The sequence below is a fragment of the Mytilus trossulus genome, chromosome 6 (assembly GCF_036588685.1).
Source record: "Mytilus trossulus isolate FHL-02 chromosome 6, PNRI_Mtr1.1.1.hap1, whole genome shotgun sequence".
In the NCBI taxonomy this organism is placed as follows: domain Eukaryota; kingdom Metazoa; phylum Mollusca; class Bivalvia; order Mytilida; family Mytilidae; genus Mytilus; species Mytilus trossulus.
Window position 1 is genome coordinate 14,138,428 of NC_086378.1, and position 17,647 is coordinate 14,156,074.

The following is a 17,647-nucleotide window of genomic DNA, read 5'->3' on the forward strand; positions in this document are numbered from 1 at the left end:
ACCCTACTTTTATTAAGTCTTGGAATATATAAATCCGTTTAAAGACATTATACTGATTTTGTTTGGAGGAGAAAAAATGAGGGCTAGCCTAAGCACAACTTATTCGAACAAAATGTACCATTTAAACCGAACCGGACAAACTAAATGGTCACTGTTACCAATCTTATATGATTCAATAATGGTATTTGTAGACAAAATAAATATAAATTATTCAGATAATATTTTATTATAAAAATTAAATATATTTACATAATTTCTGTCCGAACAAAATTAGAGAGAAAAGTTCTTTAGCCCAAATCTATTTGATTTGTAGTATGAAAAAAAGAGGATCACAAACAATTAAGTAACTAATGAAGTCTTCTCCTGTTCCTAATCTTAGAACTAAAATCAATTTTCAAATTGAGCGCGCATTAACATCGATTCCTATGTTTTCAATATCTTGGATTGTCTCTTTTATCTAAATAAAAAAAAAATCAATCATTAACAATTTCCATAATTGTACCAGAGTGGTCCATAATTGAAAATAGTCATATTCTGTCAATACAAATTGTATATTCATTTTAAACAAATAATCAAAAGTGGTATCCTATATGTCCATGACCTTTTGTCCATGCTTTGCTTTCAATGATCTGAAAACGATCCATCCTTGTATCTGTTTTACAAGGAAGCCATTAAACCAAGAGTTCCAAATGATGAAGTTGAAATCATCCTTAAAATAAATTTTACGGACGCCATCACGTGTTGGTTGACCGCTATGAAAACCGTATGACAGATGATATCGGTTATGTTCCTTATGCCGTTACTACAATACATTTCCCTTTTCATTATGAAGGTGATCTACCGAATTAGATTATTTACTGGGTTTGAAATAACACGAAGAACACGACGGGTGCCACATGTATAGCAGAATCTGAATACCCTTCCGTAGACCTGAGATCAACCATAGTGCTATTTGTTGCCTAGTCTTAAATTTTATATGTTGTTTTTTTTTTACTATTATTTGTTTGCATTTTTAATATTTTTTTTACCCATGGCAATGTCAGTTTATTTTCGATTTATAAGTTTGAATGATCTATTGTATCTATTGTAACTTTTGAAGGTTTAAATTGCATTGGCTGATAATTATTGGAACTAAAATTAAAACGGATGGTTGTCAGATCGGTGAATTTTAATCAGATAAAAGGTTCAGAAACGTATACAATTGTTTTCTTATTTATCATACAAGTGTTGTATCAAGATAGCAATGTGATAATTTTACGTTTTATTTAATTCACAATTTCCAAAATTTGGGACGGATCAAAACTAAACATTTTGTGATCTATGAATCAGCGAATTTATACACACTGCAAGAATGCCTCTATATTTCGATTGGTTATTTGTGTCGTATAGTCGCGGTCTTACTGACGTATACGACTAATTTGACCTATATTCAAATTTTGATAAGTTTTAATTTAAGATAATTAATCGATACATACCCAGCAGGGCAATCACATACACATAGGAATCCCCTACACTTTCCACCAATGCAGCCTTGCCTTACGTGGTCACAACAGAGGTAACAGGTTTTGTTGAACGGACATCCTCCCCATCTACATTTTATTTTGATCCCTTCGGTTTCGTTTATGGTAATGCCTGAAATAATTAATTGAGAAAATTTACTACTATCCAGAAGTACACAAATAATTATTTCAGAAACAAAACATCAATATAATTTTTTTAAATAACTATCAAGAACGAACTAGGAGTAAATCTTAAAATAAGCGATATCTGTCTTATATGATAGCGGATGACAAAAGTGTCCAAGCTGTTATTCAGGAATGTAGTCAAATGCTGTATTTTTCCCTTTATATTAAGTGAATATTATAAGTGTAAAAAAAGGAATAGTTCTCAAAGAGGGACGAAAGATAACAGATAGACTCTAAAACTCATATACGAATATAAACTGACAATGCCATGTCTAAAAATTAAAAAGAAAAACAGACAGACAATAGTACACATGACACAACATATAAAACTAAAAAATAAAGAAAAAGAACCCCGCCCAAAACTGGAGGTGATATCACGTGCTCCGGAAAGGAAACAGATCCTGCTCCACATGTGGCACCCATCGTGTTGATCATGTTATAACAGACGTTACTCAAATAAGATAGAGACAGAGTGCATCGACAAAGTAAGAATTTCTTGATATGGTGCATCACAAATAGTATACAATAATATACAATATGCTTTATTTTAAAAACACTCCGTCACATTGACATGTGAAACAAGAGGAAAATTACAAAATACAATCACATATAATTAAAGAAATAAATAAAACAACCTAGAAATGAAATATTTAGAAAAGTAAGTAAAGAAAAAATAAAGACACTTCCAAATGCTTGACATCAACATAAAATGATTTTTTAAGAAATAAATGACATATACAGGTTTAAGGGAAACGTCAAAAATTTTACCAAAAAGACAAATAAGTCTCATCGAAAGGCATGAATTTTAATGTGCGTATTGTTATGCGTCTATTTTTCTACATTGGTTAGAGGTATAGGGGGAGGGTTGAGATCTCACAAACATGTTTAACCCCGCCGCATTTTTGCGCCTGTCCCAAGTCAGGAGCCTCTGGCCTTTGTTAGTCTTGTATTATTTTTATATTAGTTTCTTGTGTACAATTTGGAAATTAGTATGGCGTTCATTATCACTGAACTAGTATATATTTGTTTAGGGGCCAGCTGAAGGACGCCTCCGGGTGCGGGAATTTCTCGCTACATTGAAGACCTGTTGGTGACCTTCTGCTGTTGTTTTTTATTTGGTCGGGTTGTTGTCTCTTTGACACATTCCCTATTTCCATTCTCAATTTTATTTTAAAGAAAGACTCAACCGAAAGTCAAAGAAAGTCTTACCCGAAAAGCTAACAAAGTCTTACACAAAAGGCAAGAAAAATCTTACCTGAAAGGCAAAGAAAGTCTTACATGTAAGACAAAGAACGTCTTACTCGAAAGGTTAAGATAGTCTTACCCGAAAGGCAAATAAAGTCTAACCCGTAAGGCTGAATAAAGGCAACAGTAGTACCCGAAAGGCTAAATAAAGGCAACAGTGGTACCCGAAAGGCTAAATAAAGGCAACAGTGGTACCCGAAAGGCTAAATAAAGGCAACAGTGGTACCAGAAAGGCTAAATAAAGGCAACAGTACATTGTAGTACCCGAAAGGCTAAATAAAGGCAACAGTAGTACCCGAAAGGCTAAATAAAGGCAACAGTAGTACCCGAAAGGCTAAATAAAGGCAACAGTAATACTCGAAAGTCTAAGAAAGTCTTACCAGAAAGGCTAAGAAATGCTTACCCGATAGGCAAACGAACAGAATGATAACAGCAACACTTGTTTTCATGGTGTAAATCTGAAATAAAAATTTACTATACATTGACCAAGGAGTAAAACAAAGACTTACAAAACCGAAGGACATTTACAGTTGTAAACAATAAATAAGAAACAACACAGTATGAGTGATATAAATTATTTTTTTTATGTTGTAACTGACTTTAATTTATACAAGTTACATGTTTTAGTAATTAAATTAACTGTCTAACTTTAAATTTACAGTTTGTACTAAACAATTAAATTTAATGCGCATTATGTATTACGTAAAAATTATAAACGAACCTTTTATATAATAATTAAGCAATCTAAACAAATGTCATATCCATAGTCTTCACACTTGTAACTGTTCTATAATTTTTGTACTCTTATCATTTATTTTTGCTAATGTGCTTTTTCACAGGTAGTAAGGTCGTCATATCGAGGAGCGTTTAGTACAGTAATTTTGTCATAATTTGGTTAAGTTGGTCATGGATAAGTTATGTAACTTCCATAAACGATTGCCTCAGTTCTTTCTCAATGAGCAAATAAAGCCAAATTTAATGTTTAAACCTACATTGTAAGTCAAACTCTCTAAATTGAAATTTTTTTTTTTAAGAAATTAACCCAGGATAACCAAGAGATCCAAATATGTATGGTTTGGTTAAGCGTCGAGAAATTCATCATGATTTTTTTTTTTACATTTGTCATGGTTTAGATCAAAATTAATACATTTTTGTGGCACCTTAATATTGATAGTGTATTTGAATGCGATTGTGAAATATTAAAGTAACACAATTTACTAAATAAACTCATCATAGATACCCCGACGGACTAAATTTTGTATATACGCCAGACGCGCATTTCGTCTACAAAAGACTCATCAGTGACGCTCGAACCCTAAAAAGTTATTGACTAAAGAGGGAAAACGTCTTTTGAATAAATTCGGTGGACGTAATCGGCAAAAAGGCCTGGCAATTCGTACATTTATATATTTTTTACCCCACCTGACGCATTGCTGGGTCATATGAAATATTTGGCGTTCATTGTTAACACTCTTAAATGCAAAATTCATGCCAGAATTTTATGGAACTTACATTATAAGTTTATATAAGCAATGCCTTGGGCGAATTCAAAAATTAGTGCCGATCAATTAATATTTTGGACTGATTTGAAAATGAGTACCGAAAGAATATTATTATATTATCTGAAGCTGCGGTCATACCTACCGGATAGCTCTAAAGGACGCCGAACTGATGACAAGTTTTTCGTTAACAAAATTTGTATCCATTGGGTGTCCGTTGGTATACTGACCAAATATAACGGACAATTACAGGATATGCAACGTAGGAGAAACGGAAACTTACAGGACAGAACGGATGTTAAATGTACATCCAACGGACTAGTATTATTTAAAACGGAACCTAACGAAAGCGTTCCGGATAAAAAGGATGAACAAGATAAGCGGAAATTTAAACTGAGCGATGATTATAATACATATCTTTCATGACTAAGCAATGATGTTGACCACCTCCTTTGTCTTATCTTCTTATCCTTTCGACAACTAGTAGGTTTATATTTGAAACATTTAAGTTCAGTCGGACCTGAATAATAGCTGCTTGATAGTGAAGGCATACTCTTACTTCAAGATCCAAGCATGAGTAATAGACATTCATGACACTCTGACCTTTCTATAATTGTTATTTCTGAGTGACGCGAAGTTTTCAATTGGCATTAATCCGTTTTGCTTTTGGTAGGTATCCGTTATCCTTCCGTTCATGTCCGTTTCCTATGGAATGCCACAGCTGTCTTATGTGGAACTCTGATATAACTTTATGCTGTTTTATTATTACTTAGTGATATTTTGTCTTTACTTAATAGTGTTTTGACATTACGTAATAATGTTTTAATATAATTAAATACGGAATAGTCATTACTAAATGATATTTCGATATTACACGATATGGTTTCGTATTGACTTGATATAGTTTTGTCATTATTCAATAAGGTTTTGTCATTACTCGATTTGGTTTCACCATTATTCAATATGGTTGTGTCATTTGTTAATGTGGTTTTAACATTACTTGATGTGTATGTGACTTTATAAAATTATGGCCCGTTGAAGAGGTGAATATCCAAAATTGTCAACACGAGAAGGTTATTTCATTGAGGGCGCAGACATGGCAAACAAATGAAATGGCGTTTGAAAATATCTCTGACATTTGTGTTTAAGAATTTCTCGAATGTAGAATCTTTTTGTTAAATATTGATGGCCCTGACAAGGACCGTTACTCTATGAGAGATATCAATGGACGCTGGCGCTCTATTCATTTCCAAAGCCTTATATTTCCTCGTCTCTCGATGGGCTGTTAGTGTAACGTGTACGGCGCTATTTTGGTTATTTACGTCTGTGACGTCATTTTCATGGGAAGTAACTCAAGCGGAAATCTAGACACACAAAAGGTTATTCGCCGGTGAATAATAGGGTTATGATAGGGTAATTCATCGCTGGTGTGAATTTTAAGGGTTATTCGTCCTCCCTTGAAATCAAATGAAAATCAACTGAATTATTCCATGTCACGTGATTAGGTGTTATCCAATAGAATTGTTTGTAATATATGTAAGGTATAATAATACGTAATGTAGTTGTTTCATTACATGGTGTGGTTTTGTTATTTCGTAATGATGATTTGTCTATTCTGTATATGGTTTTAAGATTACGTAATGTGTTTAGAAATGTGACGATTTTACACTACTTGATGTGTTTGTTTCGTTATCTGATGTGGTCTTGTCATTCTTTGATGTGGTTCGTATGAGCCTTGAATGCGTGTGGCCATCCATCTAATTAGTGTTCAAATTAAAGTTCGGGTTACTGTTTGAGTTAGACTTGGAGTTAGTTTTCGAATTCAAGTCATGCTTAGATTAAAGTTCTAGTTAGCATTGAGTTTAGAGTTGGACTTCGAGTTTGAGTCACATTGCAAGGCAGAGTTCTAGTTACAACTTTGAATTTAAGTCACTTCTTGAGGTAGAGTTTGAGTAAGATTCGAATTGAAGTTTCATTTAGATTTATTAAGATTTCGAGTTGAAATTCGAGCTATTTTATATCTCTTTTTGAGTTCGTACTTAAATTTTCTATCGCGGAACAAGGGCTTTTGTTCGGGCTTCCGAAAAGAGGGCTCCGGGATATGCGTACTAAATAAACAATGTTGCAGTATACAAAACGCAACATTGGAGTTGAAATAAGGTTAGGTGTGGTGTGATTGCAAATGAGACAACTATTCACCAGAGTTTAAATGCAGTCGATGTAAGAAATCATATATAGGCAACTGTACAGACCCGACGGATTTAAATTACCCAGTCATACCGATATATTGAGTCAGCCAATTAAAACTGATTTTCAAACCACCACAACTTTACCGCAACTGAATTTGGGACAAAAAGCTTAACCTCTGTCCGTCCGTCCGTCTTTCCGTCCCATTATGGGTATATAGTATAACTCATCCAACAGTTTGAATCCTTGGAAGTTTTCTCTTTACTGTCTGTTTGTACATATATTGAGGGTTTGCTGCATGTGGTCAGGGTTTAATTTTTTTATTAATATGTGCTCTTTCGGGAGAAAGTTGATCTTTGTCATTTTCGGGAAATGTACTTGCATAAGTAGGGCGTTTCCAGATAACGCCTCCTAAATTTGAATGCTAGGAATTTTCTTTTATCACTCTGCTACACCGGTGTCAACGTGATGATTGTAACTGCAGTACTGAAGTAATGTTAAAACCTCCTTTACTCATGACACAACCATATTAAATAATGGTGAAAGCTCATCGAGTAATGACAAAACCATATTGAGTAATGAAAAAACCATATTGAGGAATGACAAAACTATATCAAGTCAATACGAGACCATATCGTGTAATTTCGAAATATCATTAAGTAATGACTATTACATATTGAGTTATATTAAAATATCATTACGTAATGTCAAAACCATATTGTGTAAAGACAAAATATCATGAAGTTATAATCAAAAAACATAAAGTAATAATAGAGCTCCGCATAAGACAGCTGTGGCGTTCCATAGTTTCCCATCCGTTTTATCCGTTATACGTCCGGTAGAAGTGCGTTGGTGAATTTGTCTATCGGAAATCCAACAAATCTATAACGGACAAGTCACGTAGACAAAACGGAAACGGAAAGAATGAGTACAGTACAAAACGGACGCCTACGGACGCTAAGCGGAAATGAACCAGATATGGACTGACATCTTACAGACATAAACGGATTGAAAAAAGTTATCCGTTCGTTTGTTTGTTTGTATAGTGATTTAATTATTTCACAATGTTGCCTTTTTACATATTTTTACCTGTTAGGTTTATTTAGTTTGTTTACGTTTCGTCGTCAATATAATAAAAGGGGATGTTACTATCAAACAAGTGAGAGGTTTGACTAGCAATAAAGACAGGTTTCATTCTCCATTTTCTACTTAGGAAAATTCCTGTACCAAGTCAGAGTTGACGGTTGTTATCCATTCATTTGATTTGTTTGAGCTTTTGATTTTGCGATTTCGTTAGGGACTTTTCGTCTTGAATTTTCCTCGGAGTTGAGTATTTTTGTGATTTGACTTTTCAAGGTCTTATAAATAAGACCTTGCCTTATTAACTTACATTTAGACATTAGCTATAGTACTACCTTTGTTTGTTCAGATTATCAGAAAAAGAAAGCTTTAACAAATGAAGTGAAAAAGCATAAATTATTATGAAAATGTATGTTTTTCAAGTTTTACATAATTTATGGTGACACAATTTGCAAAATCTTTACAGAAACCATAAAGCATCCAACAAAAAGAGTTTATCCGCATTGATTTATATAATTTAGATTATACGATTATATTATTACTTGTAAAGAATAAATTAATAAAAAAAAAAAACGAGATTTCGTTACCAGTAATAACAGTATTCTATATCAAATGCACTTAATTCCAATATCTGAAAATTAATGAATATTATACAAAATAACCTTGTCATTGAAATATTCAAAAGTAAAATAACAAATATACTGAACTCCGCGGAAAATTCAAATCAGAAAGTCCCTAATCAAATGGCAAAATCAAAGGATAAAACACATCAAATGAATGGACAACACATGTCATATTCCTGACTTGGAACAGGCATTTTCAAATGTAGAATATGGTGAATTAAACCTGGTTTTCTAGCGCTAAACCTCTCACTTTTATGACAGTCGCATCAATTTCGTTATTTTTAAAACGATGCGTGAACAAAAGAGACATGGTCGGTAAAAAAGTCAAATATGGTGACTTATTTGTTAACAAATATTATATTTCCTCTTGTTTGTAAAGACGTGATTTAATTAAAAATATTACCAGCATTTAGATGCATTCGAAATTTACATGAAATATTATTTCCTTGCAATATTTACTCAAAAGACACTTTATAAGTAGATCAATGAATTTTAAATCAATAAATAAAAAAACATAACAATCATAAAATAAACAAATAAATAAATACGACTTTTAAATAAACACATTCGTTTATAAACAAATTTAAATGCAGCTAAAAAAATAATACTTACTGTAACGAGACAATATGAAGCTACAGAAACTTGCTGTCGCGTTTATAAAAGCTTGTTATTACATATACATGAAGTAGGTCATCAATTAACTTTTAATTATTTAAAAAAAAAGTGACACAATTATTTAGGTGATTTTTTTTTACATGCTAATTATTTGCATGCATGCGAAGGAACACATTGCAGAGGAATTTATTTTACATTAGCATTTTACCTGGTTCAATTCTACAACGTCAAAAACATAACATAGAAGAGAAACCGATCAATGTCACTTAATGTTTGTCAATAATCGGCATGTGATTGATTATTTCTCGATAAGCTATTTAACAGCGGCAAATTTGATAGAAACAAATGAACAATAGGTACATTTACACGAATTTTCTGCAGAGTAAATAATATGAGTCAAGTTGAATAAAGGGGATTCTGAATTGTTACACAAAAACATATTTCTATATCTATTTACTGCAGGGTTTGTTACTCGTGCTGTGTGGATGCAGTAGAATGTGTCCCCGTGCTTGTAGTGTATGCCCTTATATATTTCAGTTATTGGTTGTTTGCCTGTTGCAAATGTTTGCACCTGTCCTAAGTCAGGAATCTGATGTACAGTAGTTGTCGTTTGTTTATGTAATATATACGTGTTTCTCGTTTCTCGTTTTGTTTATATAGATTAGACCGTTGGTTTTCCCGTTTGAATGGTTTTACACTAGTAATTTTGGGGCCCTTTATAGCTTGTTGTTCGGTGTGAGCCAAGGCTCCGTGTTGAAGGCCGTACTTTAACCTATAATGGTTTAATTTTTAAATTGTTATTTGGATGGAGAGTTGTCTCATTGGCACTCACACCACATCTTCCTATATCTATTGTTTGGAAAATGCAGAAATGGTGTCATGCGATCGGTAGCCTACGCACTCGACACGTATTTCCAAGTATTTCCAGATTCCTTAGACAACATACCCATCCAGATTCGGATTGTACCTGGCTGGGTACAGTTTTTTTTTAAGTATTTCAGTATCTTATTTAAACATATTAAAAGCAAGGATCCTTGTGTTTTAATTTTAATGCATTTACATCTGTATGATTGCGTGAAAAACATACATATATTAACATATAAGAAGATGTGGTATAAGTGCCTATGATACAACTCTCTATCAAAGTCACGATTTGTAAAAGTATACCATTATAGGTCAAAGTATGGTCTTCAACACGGATCCTTGGCTCACACCAAACAGCAAGCCATACATGTGTTTATTATCAAATGTTTTTCCAATGATCCTAAGTATTTACTTAAAAACAAATATGATACCAGTAACAAACAACATTTACAGAATTACTGGCTCCTGACTTAAGACAGGCACTTACATAACGAGGCAGGGCAAACGATTTTTTTTCGGGCGAACCAAGTTGAACCCTCAAAAGGCAGATCTGAAAGTACCATCAGGAATATACCATAGTTGTATTTGGCAAAAAATTTAGGAATTTTTGGTCCTCAGTGCTCTTCAACTTCGAACTTTATTTGGCCTTTAATTTTTTTTTATTCGAGCGTTTCTGATGAGTCTTTAGAAGACGAAACGCGCTTCTGGTGCAAAAATAAAGTTTTAATCCTGGTATCTATGATAAATTTATTTACAGAAAGCTTGTTCAAAGCGAAAACAACTGATTATAAAAATCATGAATATCAGACTAGAAATATATCTAAAATTATTATAAAATGTTTTTACATTTGAATACATGTCTTGAAACTTTTAAAATATTGAACAATCATTAAAGGTAAGATATTAATTTTGCCGATATGTAGCTATAGAGTCTTTCTAGAGTTTTGTGACTGCAATCTTCAAAACAAACCTCATTTAGGGAGATCCTCCATATTCCAATATATTTTGTTTTGTCTTCTGGTGTCGCAAATAAGATCGCCATTGTTCATCTCATAGAAACATAACTTGTAATGTTTAGCAGTTTAATAATAGTTAGACAGAGCTCAAAAGAAATTCTCATGGACATTCAAATAAAAGGAAGAGTACTGAGCAGATTTGTTGTCATGAATTTTAACTGTTAGAAACAGGAGGTTTATCAATGACAACAGCTACCGCACAACCCTATAGTTTTTCATCTGCTGTATTGTTGTAAAATAAAGAACAATGTTTATGTGATTATCCTAAATGAGGTAGTCTATAGAAATCAAAACAAAGTAAACAACGGATAAAAAAAAACATATAAGTGTTTATCATTAATAAATTAAAGTAGTTTTTCTCCGGTAAACAAAAACTTATGATTAAACTACAACGTTTTGAATTACACAATCATATCTTAGTCACCTACATATATTTGAATAATGTTTAAGGAAAAAGATGCTTACAAAACTCTTATAAAATTGTACTGACAACATCATATAACCGATTGGAATCAATATCGAACAAACTAGGACAAATACTTTTGATTTTGCTCTATGATTGTAATCGGCTTGTTTTATTTTTAGTCCGGCCGATCGGTGAAAAAATTGCTCAAATAATGAGGAAAGCACCAATTTTTGCATGATGGTACATTTTTGTGTACTGACCAATATAAGCTATGGCGGCTTATTTCAAAATGGCTGCCGTACGTTCTAAAATATTTTTCAGTATTGCACAAACCAGTGGATTTGATGCTGGGTGAACAAAAATCAACATATTTGAATGACTTGGTGTACTTAGCAAGATTTTGTTTTGATCTTTTTATAAAATACAAATGGCGGCTATTTTTAAAATGGCCGCCTTAAAAAAAAAGCAAATATTCAATATTGAGAATTGATCTAAATATAAGCATTTTATTGATGTATATTGTCATTTGGCATCTGTCCCAGTTCTGTCCTTTGTGATTTTGTCTTGCTTGTCATTTCATACACAAAATAGTAGCTTTCAAAAAAAGCTGCAGTAGTAGCTTTCATTAAAAGCTGCACTATTTGTTTTCTTGGGTCACACATAAAAGCTGTGTTTTGGGATTTATCTGCCTTAAGATATTATTCAGTGCCTATCTTATCTTTTGTGTCGCAATATCTTGCAATTTGAGACATTATACTGTGAATTGAAAATCAATTAAACACATATCAGTGAAACGGCAGGAATTGAGGACAACAAGGACAAGAACATTGAAATGGCAGAAACTAAATCACTTTGGGATATGGAGAAACCCACTGCTGAAGACGCTTTAACAGAGGACAGCTCAGAATGACTATTAAACAATTGTACCAAGAATATTTAGCAGATAGAAAATCAAAAGCTAAAAGAACAACTGATATTTACCGAAATATAAAACAGAGCGAAGCGCGAATATATAAAATATATGTGTTGGTCTCATTACGTTTCAAGCTGAACAGAAATAGGCAATGCATATTAATAACGAACAGATGAAAGCAATATCTCAGCAACCACAAGGCTAGTAATAACTGCTTGGCGGAATTGATGGTCAGACCAATAAGATATTCAATGTTGTGGTGAGACAAATGGACAAGCTGACAACAAATGAGGAAGTTCTATCAGTTCGCATGAACCATAAACCGCTCAAACTCTTTTTTTTTAAGAACATACTATAAACCTCTAGTACTAATCAAGGATACCAGCAAAAGGCTTATGTGTCTTCTTACACACTAACCATCTACTATGAGTCAATAATATTTGGTTCAGATCAGCACACCATTACTGAAACTATTGTCTGCATGTGGTTCTATTTAGTTTCTCCAATGCTGAATGCAGTGCCTACTTACAGTATCATCCCCGTCGAGTCAAAGGCAAATCCCACATTTATCACTCCAATTATGACATCCTCGTCCGCTTCTTGAGCTCTAATATGCTTCCCATAACAGCATGTTGAATCCATTGACCGATCCAGGAAAGGGTAGAGGAAACAAAAAGAGTGTGACAATACCTTTTATTCAGACTTTTCCCTGGAAAGAGAATATACCCGATGGCAATAAATCTTTGTGCAAGAGACCGGAGCCAAAACTCACAGGTGCCAAAAATGCAAAAACTCAATTGAAGAGGATCCATCACTTGGGATGCGTTCATTTACCAATTTGAACGAACTGCAGGTAGATGACAATGGGAAATCAGGAAATATGTGTGTAGGCCCCAGATTGCCAGGCCGATGTTGGCTATGAGTAAGCTCGCATGGTAAACACAGATGAGGTTTCCAAGGCCTTAAAAAGACATTCATTTGGAGCAGCGCTTCAGCAAGAAATACAATCAAACCAGATTGGAACCAAAACATTCCGTCGAGGATGTAAATATTCATGCAAGGCATGTAATAGAGGAGAACCCATAAACATTCACAAGGCGTTAAAACAATTGAAAACCTCAAAAGCAAACCAGATGGCGATATATGGATAAAAAAGTGCCAATTATCACCATTGAAAAGTCTACTTTGCTGATGGTGCAGTATCACCGACCGATAAAGAAAATATGAGCAGTCCTTTGGATTTTGAGTTCCATAATCTCACACAAATTATCACAAAACAAGCTGATGTTATGCTTTCAACTAATCAGGATAACTTTGGATCAATATAATCTCGGTTCTTCTGATTAAAATATCATGGAAGATCACCAGTTCAATGGAAGATCACCTGATCAATATAAACGTGGAAGATCTCTTGAGCAATACATTTGCGGTAAATCGGCAGATGATGTACACATAAGCTTAATGCCTATCAATCAGCAACACCCCAACAAGCTAGAGATGATATATGCCCTAAATACAACGATTAGTATCTCCACGGATAAACTCCAGAAATCCCGAATATTTCAGACAACGGTCACCTTCACCTGGATACGGACCAAATCAAAGGGTATCCCCAACAATGGAGCAAAGGGTTGGGTCAGAAGAACAACTCAGATTCTAAGGTCTATTGGCCATGAAACATCACCATATCACAAAATCGAACAGAGGCCCACTGCCTCATCCAATATTGTCATCAGACGAACCATTTGAAAGAGCTTAGTAGTACGAGGTACTATACATGACCATAATGTGAGCATAATTGTGGACAATGCTGCAATGATAACATTAGTAAATGAGAAATTAATTCCGGCAGAAAATGGAGATTTGGAGAACGTAACGCTACGTGGTTTGGGTTAACACCTTGTTATTAGGAAGATTATAAGGAACGACTCTTGACATTAATAGAGTAAGCATACAATGGGATGTGTTCAAAGAGCCATTAACAGACGATGTTATACTTAGGCTAGATATTTTGGACACACTGATCGCAGTGATAAACCTGAGTACTTCCACAACTACCGTCAACAATAAAGTGATAAATGCGCCATTTGTTAATAGTGGAAAGGAGATTTTAACTCAGATAGTTTGCATAAAACAAACCATCAAAGTTCTGCTAAATTCAAACATGACTGTTAAAAACAAAAAAACGGGCTGACCAGGAGTGCATTTTAGGACCATGCTCTCTGAAATGTTGCAAATTGGTTACGCACGTAGTTGGAAAAGGAGACAGTTGCCCCTTAACCATTTTAAATGATGGCAATCATCTAATCCGCCTGAAGAAAGGTACACATATTGATTACATAGAATAATTTGACGACGTAGTGGGTACGGCAGATGAAAACGCGATAAGTGACGTAAGACGTGGCATTGAAGCGACACGATACAAAGGGCCCTCGGCACTGCCTCAAAGTTCAAATGAGTTATCTACTATTCCACCACATTTAACCGACCTATATTAACGTCAATCGACTCGTTTCAACCTATTTCATTCCATCCATTAAAACTGAAAGCGTTTAAAGAACATTTACAATAACATGTAACATATTGATTAAAATTTAACATTTTGAATTTCACTATTTGTTTTTGTATATGCAGCCATATTCGCAACTTATGTGTTATAAAAATACCCAAATTATTTGTTTTATTCTTTAGAATTAATTGATAACAAATTCACTAATTGTTTTTTATCAGGATTATTTATGATCGGTAATCCTTTGACACGTTGTTTTCTAGCGTCAAGATAATTGCCACTTAAATTTTCGACTATTTCTGTTTTATTTCAACACTTCTATATTGACAATTTATTAACATTTTGTTCGTAAACAAAAGAAAACAAAAAGAAAAATATTGGCAGATTTTCATTTTGATATTAATATAGTACATTTCATTATATATAAATAAAACATTTTGCTTCATCGGGTTCCAGTATATTAATATATATATTTTTTCATATCTGTACCGTTCATAAGTCGGATTAAACACATTTTCCAAATTATCCAATTTCTATTATTCAGACTTGGTGACATTCTTTATATTGTGGGTTTTACACTCCAGTCTTTAAAACAGGGCATTGTAAAATAAGAACTCAATGTGTTATGAGTTTATCTTTTTGAAGTTTCTAATTCTTTGCACTATATTTGGAATATAATTTGTTGTACTAAATGTTAAGTTGGTCTGGCAGTGATTTTATTGTTAACAACGTTAACTAAAAACCTTAAATCCGACAATATACTGGTTTTACACTATTACATGTACAATTTCTGATATAATTGTGAGACGTAGCCCTTTGTAATTACATGGCAACTCTACGTGTTTTACTTTACACGTGCAGCAGGATATGTTACCCCCTCAGAGCACCTGATGTTACCTCCGAATTTTGGTAGTTTTGCTTAGTTTTCTCTTGACAGTTAGGTATACTGTTCTTTGTCTTTTAATCGTTTTAGTTTTTGTCATTAATAGTGATGGTCTCTCGTTGCCTTAAGAGTTTCGATTATCCATTTGGTATTTTTCTGCAACATTTTACATATTATAAAATGGTTAACCGTAAATGATTTCACTAAACTAGACTAAACTCAAACATAAAAGTTAATACCAAACCGTCCCTCGTCACAAGATACAAGGCCAAGTCTTATGTTTTGGCCAGGTATTGTTTCCTTTTTTGGGTGGGAGAAAGGGGGGGGGGTCGTGTCCGCTTAGGTTTTTATATTGTTTATTGTTGTAGTGTGGTTATCGAAGGTATTTATCTTAATATCCTTATTTTCACATCCTATTGTTTAATGTTTTGCGCATAAACTGCAAGATATACATGTAATTGCTACCGTTGTTGTTCTTCAGCTACAGGATATTATCACTCTTTCTGAGCACTATATATAATAGGCTATTATTAATCTTCCTGAGCACCATGCGAATATATTATTACTCTTTCTGGATACCGCATCAAGATATTATTACTCTTTCTGGATACCGTGTCAAGATATTATTACTCTTTCTGGATACCGTGTCAAGATATTATTACTCTTTCTGGATACCGCATCAAGATATTATTACTCTTTCTGGATACCGTGTCAAGATATTATTACTCTTTCTGGATACCGTGTCAAGATATTATTACTCTTTCTGGATACCGCATCAAGATATTATTACTCTTTCTGGATACCGCGTCAAGATATTATTACTCTTTCTGGATACCGCATCAAGATATTATTACTCTTTCTGGATACCGTGTCAAGATATTATTACTCTTTCTGGATACCGTGTCAAGATATTATTACTCTTTCTGGATACTGTGTCAAGATATTATTACTCTTTCTGGATACCGTGTCAAGATCAAATTACTCTTTATGGGCACAATGGCAGTCTTTTATTTGAACAGTCTTAGGTTAAGAAAGGGTTGACTTGTTCAAACCAGTTTAACCCCGCCACATTCTGTATGTGCTTGTGCTTAGTCAGGAGCCTGTTTTTTATTGGTTCGTTTGTCGCTGTCTCATCTCTGTTTTGTGTTCATTCTTTTGCGCATAAATCAGACCGTTAGTTTTCTAGTTTGATTTGTTTCACATTTGTCATTTCGTGGCCCTGAAAGATGCGTTTGCAGTATAGAATATACTCATTGTTGAAGGCCGTACGGTGACCTATTGTTTATAATTTCAGTGTCGGTTTATTTCTTCTGATGATTTGTGTCATTGGCATTCATACCACATCTACTTATCTTTATATTAAGACATGGTCAAGTAAAAAGATATGACTCTTAAGATTATGAGATGCTTCAATAGACGATGGGACATAATAAAGATAAACGATAGATTATACATGGGTAGCAATACATTATTAAGTATTGGATATTGTTTCGACTTAAGATCATGAGGTGCTTCAATAGACGATGGGATATAATAAAAGATAAACGATATGTTATACATGGGTGGCAATACATTATAAAGTATTGGATATTGTTTCGATTTTAGATCATGAGGTGCTTCAATAGACGGTGGGACATAATAAAAGGTAAACGATAGGTTATACATGGGTGGCAATAAACTATCAAGTGTTGACTTCTTGTTTTTGGTACATGAAAATATAGCTGTGACTTTAAAAACAAAGTGTGTATTGAGTGATATGAACATAAAACGCACTGTAAAGGCAGCGTATAAAACAACTTTAGAACTGTTAGAAAGGTAGGTTTTTACTTTGAAATCAATTGTCTACGTAATTACAGGTAAGTTAAGATATATTCTGAATATGCAGGTATGGTAATATATATAAGAGAGAAAACTTAAACAATGATAATCGGCAATCTTCACTCACTACAAGAGCCGGAACCTACAAAAAATCAGAAAAAGAACATTGTTATTGGTCATACTTAACAACATATGAAAACAGAAATTCAATGACTAAATTGACTCATAACCTTTTTTTCATATCTCTATTACAAACCGTACACAATTATTTAAATTGAGATGGTATCCCGATATCTTGACAATT

General features: G+C 33.6%; 1 long non-coding RNA gene across 1 annotated transcript; it reads right to left on the bottom strand.

Moving 5' to 3' along the window:
• Positions 1 to 273: 273 nt before the first annotated feature.
• LOC134723208 (uncharacterized) lies at positions 274 to 9,021 on the bottom strand. The gene is made up of 4 exons (XR_010108013.1): positions 8,932 to 9,021; positions 3,334 to 3,388; positions 1,476 to 1,632; positions 274 to 457 (listed from the first exon to the last, which is right to left on the bottom strand). It is a non-coding gene; the product is annotated as an uncharacterized LOC134723208 (long non-coding RNA).
• Between the last annotated feature and the right edge of the window lie 8,626 nt (positions 9,022 to 17,647).